Source organism: Micromys minutus (assembly GCF_963924665.1).
Source record: "Micromys minutus genome assembly, chromosome: 22".
In the NCBI taxonomy this organism is placed as follows: Eukaryota; Metazoa; Chordata; class Mammalia; order Rodentia; family Muridae; genus Micromys; species Micromys minutus.
In genome coordinates, this window is record NC_137957.1 from 39,346,668 (window position 1) to 39,362,133 (window position 15,466).

Genomic DNA, 15,466 nt, shown 5'->3' on the forward strand with positions numbered 1-15,466 from the left:
GAAACTTTGGTATTGAAGATTTCATCTTAGTTTTCTCATAGTGAGTCCCATTCATTTGACACAAAATTATGATAAAATATGAGATTTAAATGGGGGGATTAACACACACCCTGCATTAAAAACGAATGTGTCCGGTCAGTTGGGCTGGTTAAGTTTATTTTCAAAATCAACTAGTTTCTTAGCACAGATCTGATGAAATGTTACAGGCTTTCTCTCAGGTGAATGCTGAGAAAAATATGGAGAAGCAAACCCCAAATCTTAAGTTCCCTTTAAAACAGGTATACATTCACTCCCAAATACTAGGGCATTATATATGATACTATATAGGACATTCTGGCTAACATGTCTTCAGAACAAGAGTATGTTTCTTAACAATAAAATTTTGTTCTCATAGTACATGGCCAAGGATGTTATATCTTTAGTAGATACTTGACTGTAACTTGTACAATTTCCCTTTTCCTAATATTTACCCATCCCCCATACAGCAGTATGATGTCACCAATTCATTCCCATTCCACCTCTGTCCATCAGTCCAGATCCACAAATCATTTCTTATATCCATCCCACCCAGGAATTAATCAGTTTCATAAAGTCCAAAAGGAAGTAGCTTTATCTGGTGTTTGGATCCTATTGTTCCATTCTTTCATTTTGTATGGTGTACACTTATATCTTACACAATCTTTTATTGTAGAATCTCAATTCCTGCTCCGGAAAACTGAGATCACCTGTATGCGTTTCAAAGCAATATTAAGTACTTGATAACAAATCTTAATGGTTTATTCTTAGACATTTTTTTAAATTGTGAAGATCTTCATATACCTTGGTAGAAAAAATGCAGATCACCCTTTCAATGAAGACCTCATAGATAAAGTCAATTTTTTTTTCTGTCAGGGTTAGATCATCAAAACCGTGTCATTAAGTGATACAGTTCCTTGCAGATTTTAGGCTCTCTCTACTCTATTGCCATAGATAATTCATTGCCTTTATTATGAAATCTGATGGTCCTTACTTAGTATTCATCATCATCATCATCATCATTTATCATCACCATGATAACTGCATCACCCCAAGCACTTTCAGCATTAACAGCGTATATGGAGTGTAATTGTGGGAGCAGAGGAAGAAGAGTACGTGAAATTTGATTCAAGAGAACAGAACATCCATGTTCATCAACAGTGTCTACCACTTAATCATGTACCACCAATTTAGATGCCATCTTCATACTTGATGGCTTCTGTCTGGGGTAGATGAGTAAGGCTTTTTTGTCAACATTTTATGCTCCTAATCCTGAATTATATATGCAAAATACTAATTTTGTAACTATTTTTGTTGATGAAATGTTAAAAAAATATTTTTCTCTTTAAGACACTGTTCTTATCTAGCCTATGCTGAACTCAAACTTGCTGTCTTCCTGCCTCAGCTTTTGGTGTATTGGGAAAAGAGGCACATCTGTATCAATATAATTGGATATATATATAATATTTTAAAATATGCATACTTTAGAGAATGGTCCAACTGAGCTAAATAATGCACTATTCCACAGATGTTTCTCTCTGTGTTGGGAACATTTAAAATCTATTCTTGGTGATTTTCAAAAATGCATGTGTGCTATTATAAACTATAGTCACTTTGTTCAAAGCATAGCTCTTGAGTATAGTTATCCAAAATAAATTTTGTATCCTTTGAATGCAGTCCATAGTTCCCTATGGACATCCATTTCCAACCCCTGGCACCATGACTCCCTCTTTAGGTTCAGCATTTTTTAAGACTGAATCTATAAGAGACATCTTCCTGTGCCTGGCTTATTTTGCTCCCCACATTCTCTTTTGGGTTTTGTCCCTGCTGGAAATGTCAGAGCTTCATCTATTCAAAGGCTGATAGCCTTCCAGGTTTTTTTATGCTTCATTTTCTTTATCCACACATCTGTTGATTGAAACTTAGTTGATTCTGTTTTTGGGCTGTTGTAAAGTATGTTACAATGAAGATGTGCCTAGCATACAGATACCTCACCAGCATACTCATTATATATATTTTTATATAGTTTTATATTTTGCACCCAGTGTGGGATTGCTGGTTTCTAAAATGGCTATGCTATTTCATACACCCACCAAGGGCCCACAAAGGTCCCTATCCCCCACATCCTAGCCAGTGCATTATAAAAGTATTCTAAGATTGGTAATGCCATTTCTCAATGTAGTTTTAATTTGTATTTCTCTGGAAATTGATGATAGCTAAGCATTTTTTATCACTTGTTAGTTATCTGTGTTTTCTCTTGAGATATCTTCATCTTTTTTGCCTATTTACTTGGGTTGCTTGTATTCTTGCTATTGAGATGTTTGATCCTCATCTCCCTGTATTCTTCATGTCCGAACTACTCATCAGATATAGAGCTTACAGACAATCCCCCTGCCATCCAGTTTTTTTTTTTTTTTTTTTTTTTCTTGTTTCTCTCTTGATTGATTCCTTTGGTGGTACAGCATTTTAGCTTGTTGCCATTTTCCATTTTGTCTCCTTTTCTTTTAAGCCACAAAATACTCATACCCTATACCTATATGTATATAGTCAGCACTGACTAGACTCAGTAGGTCATATGGGGGTGTGGAGAAGAAAATAAGAAATAAGAAATGAGGTGGAGTGGGGATCTGGGAGAAGCTGGGGTATTATTAGAATGGATATCATAAAAACATTATAGAGGTAGATGAAATTCTCAAAGAATAGATAAATAATAAAAGTCATAACTTATTCCAACATAAGAGAGATTCTTCCCTCTTTCCTCTGTTTTCTTCTAGTAATTGTACAGTTTCAGGACCATGCTTAACACTTCAATCCATTTAGAGTTTCTCTATGGTATGAAATAGACTCCATTTGATTTTCCTGCACATGGATGCCCAGTTGCCCCAACTTCATATTTCAAAGAAGCAACCTTTCCAAAATGTGTATTTTTGGCATGTTTGTTGAAGATCAATTTACTGTTAAAAGTGTTACTTTATTTTAGAGCTTTCTAGTATATTATATTGGCCTAAGTGATTTTATGCTAGCCTCATGCTGTGTTGATGACTTCATCTTGAAATCAGGGCTTCTAAAGTTGCCCTTAGTTTTATTCTGTTTAATGAAGAGGGGTTTTTAATGCCATGTTATGAATTTTAAGATTTTCTCCTCATTTTTATGGAAAAACAACATGATAATTTTGATGGTTAGGTATTTTTAACAGACTGTGTAGGTTACATATTTTAACAGAATGTATAGGTTATGTGTTTTAACAGAATGTGTAGGTTACCTTGGGCAGTATGTGTGCTCTAGTGACATGAGTCTGTGAACATGAGAAACCTGCTGCTTCCTTGAGTTTTTTTTTGAGTATTTTGAAGGTTTCACTGCATACGTCTCTCATCTCCTTGATTAAATGTATTCATATTTTTAGATCCATTATAAGTGGAATGTTTTTCAGGATTTCTTTGCTAGAAAACTTGTTACTCGTTTTCAGATACATTTAAATAGGATCCCTAACACAATCAACCACAAATAATTAGAATTTCTCTAGAAATCATATGCTGATGAAGGAAATGGCTGAAGCCCTGGTACAGAATAAAAACTTGCCTTCCAGGAAGAAAGCCCCACGGCCCACAGGGCCACCTTATAGCTCCACTGACACGTGCATATCTTCTGGTTTTTGCTTCATTTCTTCTGTGAAACTATAGAATTAGAACAGGCAAGGCAGACAGAATCTAGAAGCTCTCCTCCCCAAATTTGAGGGAAAAAAAACCCTGTAAATACATCTGTTTTCTTTTTTGACCTTGAGTTTCCTAATTTCTTTTGAAATATATGGAAACCACATTGGTTGGTGTATGGGTCTAAGTACCTACTAGCACTTTTCAATTGAAATGGGAAAAAAAAGCAAAGCCAGGTTCACTACATGTAAGAAGTCAACTCAACCAAGTAAATTTAAAAACAGCGAATAGTCATTGCCTTGGGAAGATTTCTCTTTATTTTATTCTTCTTGTATGGTCTAACGTTTGAAACAGAACTTTAGTCCAAATAAATTATATCTGAACACCATTAGCATTAAAACGAAGCCCAATAGGAACACAGAATATTATTAATGAAAAAATTGATTCCTAGATTCCTACCTGGATGGCAGAGAACATGGTTTCCTCTTCCCAGTGACTGGCAAAGCATAAAGAACAGCTTTTATATCCATTAGTATTCAGACAACCCATGAAACAGCCCTTTCCCTTCATAAGCTTGCAAAATGTCTGGGAATCTCGCAAGCCAATGACACACTAGCTTGCCATTTGTTTACTGCCAGTTTCCTTTTCAAATCAGTCTGAAACGCAATGCATAGTCCTCTGTGTGGTCCGGTGAAGAAGGAAGACAAGGACTGAGTGACATTTGACAGCATTGCCCTGCGTGTGATGTCAGCCTTGTGACACAGGCTCTGTGAGGTCAGTCTGGAAGGGAAGAGATAAACAGAGTCATGGGTCTGTTCCTATGGAGCAGTTAAACTTCCTCAGCTGCACTGCATCAGAGACACAACTAAGCAGAATAGTTGTTAAGAAAACACGCAAACCCGGGCTGTTCTGTCCTCGCTCCCGGTTTCATTGTGGTATGCCAGGAGTATGTGAGGTGCCGCTGAGACAAGAATTCAAGAAAGGTAGGCTTTGATGAAGATAAACTCTAAATGTAAGCAGTGCCAGATAAGGAAAGGCAGGACTGCAGCATGAGCTACATAGAAAAACAAAACAAACCAAAAAATAAATAAACCAGCCAACCAACCAACCAAACAAACAAACAAAAAAAACCAGCCACAAACCAAGGCTGACTTGTCAATTTCCATAGAATTTGTTACTTGACAATATATGTTTCCTTTCTTCATCCAATATGCTAAGAGGCCAACACCCGCCTTTGTAAAGTGAGGCTCATCCACCGGAAGTTCAAAACTGAAGGAAAATTGAGAAAACCGAATGATAATTTTGTGGAAATAACTTTTCTTAGAGTTTCAAGTGCTGTATAGAGAGAGGTCTTTTAAAGATTTCAAATTATTAAAATAATCATCTTGGTATGGTGGTACAGGCCTCCTGTCCTAAAACTTGGAATCAAAGGAAAGAAGGTTTCAAAGACAGCATGGGCTTCGTTAAGAGCTCCAGACTGGCCTTGAATACACAGTGAGATCTAGTCTCAAAAATAAGTAAACAAATCAAAATAACCCAATACAGTCTAGATAGAAACACATTTTGTTTCAACTATAAACCCCGATTTTTGAGTCATCTGTGTCACATGATTTAGGTAAATGTAAGTGTGGTTAGTGAATCTTCACTTCTACATTGCACTCTGTGAAATAGTCATAAATTTCTGCCAGTAGTAACAAAGTTCAATTGGAAGCCCCATTTTTGCATCTCTGGGAGAAATTCTAATTTTAGAATCTTTATTTTCTTGACAACTTTTTGGATGGAAAAGTGCAGTTTTATAATGTAGTGTCACTGTAGAACCATTCTTTTTTTGTTTGTTTGTTTGGTTTTTTTTTTTTTTTTTTTGTATCTTTCTTTAATGTCCTTCGGACTAGTCATTTATCTAAATACAGGCAAAGTTGAGATAGTATTTAACTTACTAATTCCAAAAAAATAACATAAAAAAATCAAAAAATCACAAAATGTAGCAGTTCCAATGATATTATCAGAGAAAGTGAACAAAACTACCATGCCCAGGTTGTATATGTTCTTTATACTTGTCTAACTACCTTCATAAAATGTACAATTATCACTGCTCGCTAAGCAGGAAGACTGACTTAGGTGTAAGTCATCATTTCCAAGGATAGCTCAACAGATTTTAAAATGTGGACCGACTCCATGCTCTTTCTAGCATGCAAGCCTGTATCATTGTACTATCTCAGAACTAGCATGTATTATAAATACAAAAACAATTGGTTTGAGTTTATGGACCACTGTGAGTCCAAACATAGACTATGATGCTATTTTTAAGCTACGCTCCCCTGTCCTCTTGGTAATGAAACCACCAGCTCCAGCATTGGATGTGCCATGTAGAAAACTATGGGAAAGCAGATAAAAGAAGAGGGTTGGGAAAAGAAACTATAAGCTTGACCTCTGAGTATTTGGTGACTTGTAAAGGAAGTGAAAGGAGGATGTTTGGTATTATTTCTGTGTAAGGAAGAAAGTGAAAGGCAGCGTGTGTTAGTCGTTGACTGGAGAGTATTCATGTGGTCACAATGACCAAATAGAGCAAAGAAGGAGAGTTAAGAGTTGGAGGTCATTTCTCCATCTCCCTGGTCATTGTGTCCTTCACAAGATGAGAATGCTATTTTGGCTTTCAGACTAGAGTTGTCATGCAAGAAGAATATGTTAATTTTGTATTTTCTCGTCATTTTCTTTTGGGGATAAGCATGTGGGTTTTCTGCTGTTTATTATTTCAAAGGCATCTATATGCTAATACATTTTATGCTAATTATTTTCATGTTTGCCCCTCAGGTTATGCTTCACATCACCCACCAGGGAGGATCATCTCTCATGAAAACTTTCAAATTTGATTTTGAAAATTTATTCAGAAAAATTTAAGCCACGCTCTTTCCCAACACAGAAGATAATATGCTCCAGAGAATCCTCTAATTCACAGGAAATGGACTCGGATAACATTTGGGCTTTCATACTACCACAGCCCTCTTGAGAAGGACAGCCAGGTACACAAAGCATTTAACATTCTGACATTGAAGTATTGGACGAATGATTAAAATAAGAATCTAATAATATGCTCTGAGAAATCACTAACGTAGTTTGTGTGGTCCAGGAAGGAGAAAAGGGCTGCTTCCATTTCTCCACAGTGGCTGGGATGTGTTTCTGCTTCTGCGAGAACACCATGTTTTCATTGCAAGACATCTTTCCATAGCATTGTTTCTGCACAGTTCATTGTGATAGTGGTGGTACCCACAGCTGAATCTATGCATACAGAAAGGGTCAGGCAAAGCAGAAAGCTCCTGCAGAGGTCTACCTTGAAGTCTCTTCCAGCGTTTTCATGATGGAGATTTTCTTTATGAAACTTACTTGTAAACAAATTTGCTATTTGAAAAAAAGATCTTAAATTAGCTAACTAGCTTGTCTCTAAAATATTTTGCAGGGCATTCCTCTGTTGAAGATAAATAGGCTATATGTAAAATTCCTTGACAAAAATGCATTGAACACACACAAATTGAGATGGGGCTTTATATTTTTTCTTGGTTGGGAATTTTACTCTTTTTGTTCCCAAGAGGCGGGGGACCTCCTAATACACTCTCCATACTGTTCTCAGTCCTTCTCTGTACTGAAGAAAAGGAATGAGCCTGAAATACTGGAAGGGGGCAGGGAGCATCCTGCAGATTTCAGCTCCTTCTCTGATCAGCTCCTTCTTTACCTGTTCCTCTTTGCACCTCTCAGTAGCTGTGGCTGATTGCCTCTTAAACACTTCTATCACTATCCTTAAGAGTGACATCATTCCACCTGAAGTGCAGCCCAGGTGTTGGTATATCTCCAGCTGACTGACTCATCTTAATGACCCTTGAGTTCCAAGATACCTTTGTCAGTAGAAAAGTGTCTTTTCAGGCTTGAGTTTTGGGAAGTCCCTTTCTGCAAAGGGAGCTATGCCTTAAGGAAGCCTTCTTCAGATAAAGGGAGATCTGAGGGAAGAAGCTGTCGAAAGACACCATGTTCCAGAAAGCCAAGCAGGATTTTGACATTTATAGTCATAATCTCTATAAACAAGATGAATCATTGCTAGGGATTCAGTTAATAAGTCAACGAAAATAAATGTTTGTCAGGTAAGGATAAAACAGTGTTTTGCTGAAATCTAATGATGTATGGTATACATTGCTGTGATCAAAAACCTGCAGTATTTTGTGTGCTAAACTCCAATGACCCTCCATTTATTTTCTCTTAATCCCACTTACTTACCTGTGACAATAAGCAAATAGCTTCACATTTTCTCTTTCAAAGTTGTGTCTCAAGAGTGGCCCAGTGACCTAACACATTAGCCCTTGTGCAGCTCCGTCTGAGAAGCACTCGAATCATTTTTTTTTTCAGTACATATTCAAAGACAATCCAAATAAGAACAGCAAGTTATTATGTGTCACAGTCACCAGAATCTATCGGGTGCTTCCAAACCATGAGCCACAGGACCTGGTTAAGGAGGTTGCTCTGAGTATATTGTACTCTTTGTTAACTAAATTCCAAGATGGCAGAAAACAATCCAGAAAACAAAAGCTTCTCACATCTCTAGAGTTCTGCATAGTCGGCTGCCACTGGTTGAGTTGAGATGAATTTTCAGTGGTCATGGCTTAGTGTAGACAAGCAGGAGCATTGGTTCAGTGAGCAGCATGCAGTGTGAATTGGGACTGACCTTCCTAGCCCTGCCTTGCCATTGGAATATGGAGCAAAAGCTTAGAACTTTGGAATAAATAAACAAGCCTTGGTTGGAGTCCCAGGTTCAATAGCCACACGTCTTCAAATCTAGCCAAATATTTTGGCCAAATTTTCTCATTCACTTTACTTCAATTCCTGGAGCGGACTAAATAGGACAAGGTATTTCTTTGGATGTTCAACACAGTGTTTAATAAACGAACAGTATTTGAAATATTATCTTCTATTATCACGGCTGTTTTAATAGGACTTGCTATAAGTATTATTAAAGAAAAAGACTTGGAAGTGTTCTTGAGTAACATAAACAGTACACAGTGGTAGATATTAAACACATTTTTTACAAGTAAAACTATATAGATAAAAATGTAGGAAAAGCCATATGTTAAGTGTGATTCATGGAGGCCAATATCACAAATGTCTAAAATGATCTAAGACCTCTATTATCTTTTAAAATTATTGTATACGGTAGAAATTTTAAAATTTCACTGAATTCTGTTTCTTATCTTATGAACCACTCCCAAACACTGAGGCTACACACATACAGAAAAGGGCAATTACAGACAAAAGTATCCCATTCTTGCTGCCAAGAATCCAGATGTCCAGTTAATGAGCTTGCTTCTTCCCGTTGTAGAGGGACATGTGACATTAAGCAAAGCCTCCTTGTGCTTGGCCTCTTTCATTGTTGGTTGTGAGATTGTCTGTGGAGAACACAGCTGCAGAACTGATAGGCCTGAAGGCTGTCCATAGGAAAAGACATCTTGCTGGTTGAAAGGCTCTAGTAAGCTGCCAAGATACCCCGCATGGGTCCAGAACATCTCAGGAAAGCATGCAGACAGGTCTCAGGGCCATTAAAAAGTTTAGCACTGCTTCTAAACAAGAGTAAACAGGCTTGTGTTTGCTTCCCCCACAGAAAGAGAAGTCAGATGTTAATTAAAACTTTTCAGAGCTGGAAAGGATCACGGCATTCTGTATTGAAAAGGCAGCTTTAACTTCTAATTGGATGCCAAAAAAAAAAAAAAAAAAAAAAAAAAAAGAATCGAGAGGCAGGGAAATAAAAGAGAGAGACCCACAGATATATTTGCTAACAAAGTCTCTTAATGCATACCAATCTCATTTAACAAGAGGTCTTTGTTTCCTCTTTCTCTTTTGGAGAACTTTAATGACAATAGAATCTTTAGTAGAAGAATATTTTGGATGAATATTTGCACGCTTTCATTTTACTATCTCCTGTGGGTTCCCTGATTCCCCAAAGCCACCCTCAAAAACTATGGTAGCCACAAAGTACTGCTCCTGCTCAGCAGTACCTCCTGGCATTTCATCTTAGTCATTTCCCTGGAGTACAGCGCAACAGCAGGTAGGTTTCCTGGTGCTTAGTGTATGGTGAGAGTGAACTAAATAGCAATGGACGGAAATAGACTCACTAGAGTTCTAAGGATGCTTTCCCGTTCTGCCCCCCATTCTCATCAGCCTGCAGAGGGGAGAGCGAATAATTTCCCCTCAAATGGGCAAGACTTGGGATTTATCACAGTCACGAGCCAGAGAACAAAGTCAAAGAGGTTTTCATTTGTAAGATTGCTTTTCCCTTATCTGCCAGTCTTGTCTCCCAGACTGTCTGTCTGTCTCTAGAAAGCAAAGTCAATAAAAATGATTAGAGTTGGCATCTCACAAATGTACACCCTTAAACCATGAAGCAGTGCTGTGCAGGAAATATTTTTCTGACCTTTTCAAATTGCATCCAACTGTCTCGGGAATTTCTCAGGGACTTGAGGTAATAAGGTTCAATCCGTTTTACTGTCTGCCTTCAAATTTACTTCCTCCAGAGGCTGGGACTTATCTATTCCCTGCATCCTGGTTCAGGCCTCAGTCTGAAATCCATGCATCCGATCTTTTCAGTCCTTCTCAGTCTTCCCCACTTCCTTTCACACAGTATGGAATCTACAACCATGTTGGCTTTCACTTCCTGGCCTCTTCAAAAGCACAATGCTAAACTGAGAAGAATTTGATTATGTGGCCCTTTGAGGAGTTCTTGTTGAATTTAATTAGCTTTTTAAATTCGATTCTCTCTCAAACCTCAGGTTTTTACCTATGTGATTTGTTGCCTTGGTGGTGGTCGTTAAAAAACAAAAATGCATTTTCAATGTAACCACACTGTGGGCACTTTTAAAATAAAATACAAAAGAGGCAAAAGGAAGGGGGGGGTTTCTTTTTTCTGAATCAATTTTTGCTTTTCTTCCCTGAGTCCAAATGGAATGGACAAGTTCCCTGGAAAGGAAGGGAGTTATCCAAGTGTGACATGTTAAAAGGCAACTGAGTAGCCCATTCTTCAGTGTACTCCTTGAAGGGGAACAGAAAACAGAAGCTGGGGACAGATTTTTTTGACCTCTTGAAAGCCCCTGGTGTCAGGAAGTCTTGACAAGCCGTTAAAGAGCTCCTGTGGTGGCTGACTCCCACATTCATAGCATGATGTTGTAGGACATTTCTGATCTAACAACACATTCTTCTTAGAGTTCTTATTCTCTTGTTTCTGGACTGATTGTGTAGAGAGTGGATTTTTGGCTTTAATGTCACATAGTCTGAGGAGCCCAGAGCTTCCTTCTGACTGGGGAGGCCAGTTCATGGGCAAGCACCCCATCAGGAGGAAGGTGCCCTTTTCAGGTTGTCTGTCTTAAAGTCTACTCTTTCTTGTATAATATTTTTAGTTTGATCACATAAGGTCTCTGCTTTCCTAAAACTGTGATGATTCTAGACCACCCTATTAAAAAACAGGATCCAGGAAAGGGGGTGAAGGACTATTTTTATATTTACAGAAGTAGGTTTTGTTCTTAAAACAAAACAAAACAACAAAACGAAACAAACAAACAAAGAAAAAAAAAACCTAGATCATGCATACTTATAAGAAAGTCTATCTTCCACAATATAGTTTTCTCTTCCACTTGAAACAGTGGCTAACCTTTTTGGTAAAATATAAAATGTTGTCTTCAGAATATGTTTAAATGTAAGCTGCAGGTTTGTCATTTGGAACTTAATCCATCTTACTAGTGGCCTTCAGTCTCTGTCCCTTGACAACCTAGACATGGTCAGCTGGCCCTTCATTAGAAACAAAATAAAAACAAAGAATGACAACTTTGAAAATTTGCACTTACCCGCTATTTGAGATAAGATTAGTGTCTTATCACCAACTGAAGAGTGAAGATTTTCACCTGTGCTCATTAGAGAGGGTTGATTTCTACATGTGTGTACAGCCCTGCAAGAGACAAGCACAGCATTGGTACCGGAAGATAACACACAGCACAGCACAGAGGGTTCTAGTTTCTCCCCATGGATCTCTTCCTCGGCTGTGCCTCATCTTGAGAACACAGAGTGTGCCATTTTCCTGTACTCGGTGTTGCCTCCTTTCCCTTCCTAGACCATCATTTTTTTTTCTTATACCTTCAGGACCCATAAATAAAGTGAAGTCACTGTGTAGCCTTGCCACTGAAATCGTAAAGTGATTTGAATCTACCAGAATTCAACCCGGGTGGACTCAGACCACTGGATTGTTCTATGTTTATTTTGCTGTGCGTCCACAGGAAGGCTGAAATGTGAAAGGCACAGGGACAGAAGAACCCCAGTAACAAATGTCAAGTACAATACTGGCTGTTCCTTCAAAGATGGTGACTATTCGATGTTTCAAAGACAGTAAGATGGGGACAACTGTCCTCCACATAAAGGGAAGGAAGTAGGCTGAGAGAATTTACAACTAGATCAGTTTTGAGACAGCAGAAGGAAGGCAGGAAGCAGATGGTTTTAACATAGGAAGGACCAAAAATCACTCTGTCTTGATGAAGTGGCACTTTGGTTTTTTTCCTGATTTTTCTCTCTTCTCCATACATCTCCTTTTCTTTCTCTGTCTTAATTGTTTTCTCCTCATTTGTGTTTTGTTTTGCTTTTGTCAAAGAGAGAACAGAATAAGGCCAGACTACTGATGTATGCCTTTGGTATTTTTCTTTTGAAACTATGACTGCCATATGTGCTCCATCAAAAAGTTGCCTTCGGTAAAGGTACTAGCTCTAATGGTGGCCAAAAATTGTGATTGGTGGATAATGTCATCACTGTGTACTTTCTTATTACTTTAGAACAAGGACACAATGATTATCCCTATTTTCCCATAAGCTCCAGTTCACCTTGCTCGTTCTGGTTTGTATTAATATCTACCCAGGGTCAAAAGGGGCAGAGTATGGAAAATAGTTTGAGGTAAGAGTGTGCTTGGATATAATATTTTATTTTAATGTGGATAACCTGTGTCTATTTGAATGATGTTTGTCTATTAGGATATCTAGGCATATTGTATTCCTTCAAACATACAGCTGAGAATTTGTTTTCTATTTGCCTCCAACATCTCTGTAACAAAAACAAACATTGTGGACTGCCAAGGCAAGCTTGTTACTGTGCCTCCCGCACAATGGAGTTATTGACACTCGGGGATTCAATTTTCCTCTTATGGTAATGTCTAATGTGCTTCGAGATGTGGCTCAGGAACAGGGCTCTGTTATTTATTCAGGGTGAACTGGGCTCTGTGGGTTGCCAGGGCATCATTCAGGCTTGTGAGCCAGGGTGGGCACCTGCCCAGCACGTTGTGTGTTCCCAGGCATATCAGCAGATGGGAAATTGATTTAAATCTAATCAGAGTAGTAAGATCTTGAAGGCTGTCACCAACATTCACCGCACACATATTCATTCTAAAGAAGGTGCTTGGGAATTTCAGTCAGCATTTCACTGAAGATAAATAGACCCCTTCAAAAAAAATTTTTTTTTCAGACAGACCTACATGGAAAGTGTCAGGATGGTTTTAAATGCAAATGTAAATTTCAAAGTGTCTCTTTCCCTTCACTGCTCCCTTTTTCTCTCTTCCTTTGGGTCTGAGCTCTCTTAAATATGCACGCAGTCTTAGTTCAGGGTTCAGGGGAGACTTTGTGCTTTGTAGAAGATCCCCATTGATTGCCACTGTCAACCTTCTGGAAATCATATGAGCAAACACGAAGAAATCATTCTCAGGCCGCCTGCCACACCCAGCTCTTCTTCAGCCTTTGCTGACAGCAAGGCTCAGTCTGCTTTCAGAGGGGCACATCTGCCCATGTGCTGTGATCTACTGGTAATCTCCTCTGGCTGTCAGGCTGCAGCAGTATTTGTTTTGTCTTAATTGGAACCCCACTGGCACCCAGGAGGATTACCTCCCCGCTTGGCAAGGCAATATATCCATATAGGTCTATGGCACTGTTGCTGTGGTTGCTTGTAAGCCTATAGTCAGAAATGTTAACATTTGGGCTCAAATTTGAAGTAGAACCTAGGTTAATAGAATGTTCTCTGCATTTTTATTTTGGTTTTGGTTTGGATGATGTTAGGAACTCACAGTTTCTCTCAGTGTTTATTTTTGGGGTTGACACAACTCAGTGGAAGCTCAAGTTGATCACTTTGTCAGGTCAGAGTTTCTTCTGTTAGCTCTTTAACATGAGAGTACATCTTTAACTCAGTACATCTCATCTTTAACTCAGATGAGAGTACAACAGGAGGAGAACTGTCAGCATTGTCAGCTCGCACCCCTATTGTCCCAGGTAGCAATAAGCAGAAATCGTATGGCATTCTATGTAGGAATAGCACCCTGGTATTTATGTATTTTTCCCTTTTCTACATGAGCCAGAACAGCAAGGTAGCTGGAGAGCCTTACTTTTATTAAAATTAAACTAAATATAATTCACAACTCAGTCCTGTTGATCTTAACTTTGGGTGTCAAAACAAGGTGTGTTTCCTTGGTCTAGGTGAACAGCCCATTGTTTTTGGTTTTTGCATCTGCTTCTCTCTTGTGTTAATTTTATTTTCATCATTAAAGTTCATGAAGACTTAATCATTGGTCCTCTAATTTTCCAGGGGAAAAATGTTAACTTATTGAATGGGCTGCAGCAAGAGAAGATCAATCTGACATTATAGGTTAATAGTAGGGAACAAACCGCATCCATAATTCGGAGAAAAAGGACTTCCCTTGTTCCTTCCAGTTTATCATAAAAAAAAAAGGCCCTTGCCAAAGTGTCTTGGAAAATAATGCAGTCAGACTGGGTCGAATTACGGCCTAGCACATTCTATTTATGTGTAGCTTAAAAAGCAGCTGCGGTTTTTGTAAGAAGCAATGAATGTGGCATTCCTACTTAAAGGTAGAAGAGAAAGAACACCCCTTGTTTTGTAATAAGGGGATTTTCAATTTAAAAGAGAGAGGGAGCCTGTTGTGTGAAGTAGGGTTATTACAGCCTCTGTATTCTATCTCACCCACCAGGAGGCTAATAATGAAGGGACCAGGGAAGGAAGCCAGTGCTAAGAGGGTTATCTCCCAGCCTCAGATGCTGGATAAGTCGAAGGAAACAGCATTGCTCCTGGATGGCTTTAGAAAGGCCAGAGTGATTGTTTGGAAGAGAAAACCCCGCCTATTCTTTCAAAGGTAAACAGTTCATTTCATTTGTCAGTTGCATGTTACAGCACAGAAAATACGTTTCTCTAAAGATGTCTTTAAAGCCTGCCTTTAAAACAACCATCTTTTTAGGTACGTGAGTGTTGTTGAGACCTTCCCAGCTGAAGGTTCGTCCTTTGAATCCTGCCTTAGACAAAGGGTGCTTTTGGAGCCTCACCACACCTAAAACCACGCTTTGAAGGATCTGCCAAGCTCACTTTTAATCATGAGAAAGAAATTACCCACATGGAGACAGCAGAAAATGAGAAAGTAGAGATCATGCTGCGAATAATTCCAGCGAGTGCCAAGGGGCTAGTTGAGGAATGGCTTCATGAGGTGAATATCTTTAGCTTGTACTTAGGGTTTGGTTACCGTATAATCATTTTCTCTTTTAGGAGCGAATACAATCTTAAGTATATTTCCCATCCAAGCACCGCTCAGGGCATTTCTCAGGATGTTGACAGATTTAATATCAGCCTCGTCCTCGCCGTTATTTATGATGACTAATTTCACATTTATAAATATGCAGAAATCAATGTAGGTGGAAAGGCTCTCTGAGCCCCATGTCTGTTACTAGCTGTCTGTCTTCATGTGCAGT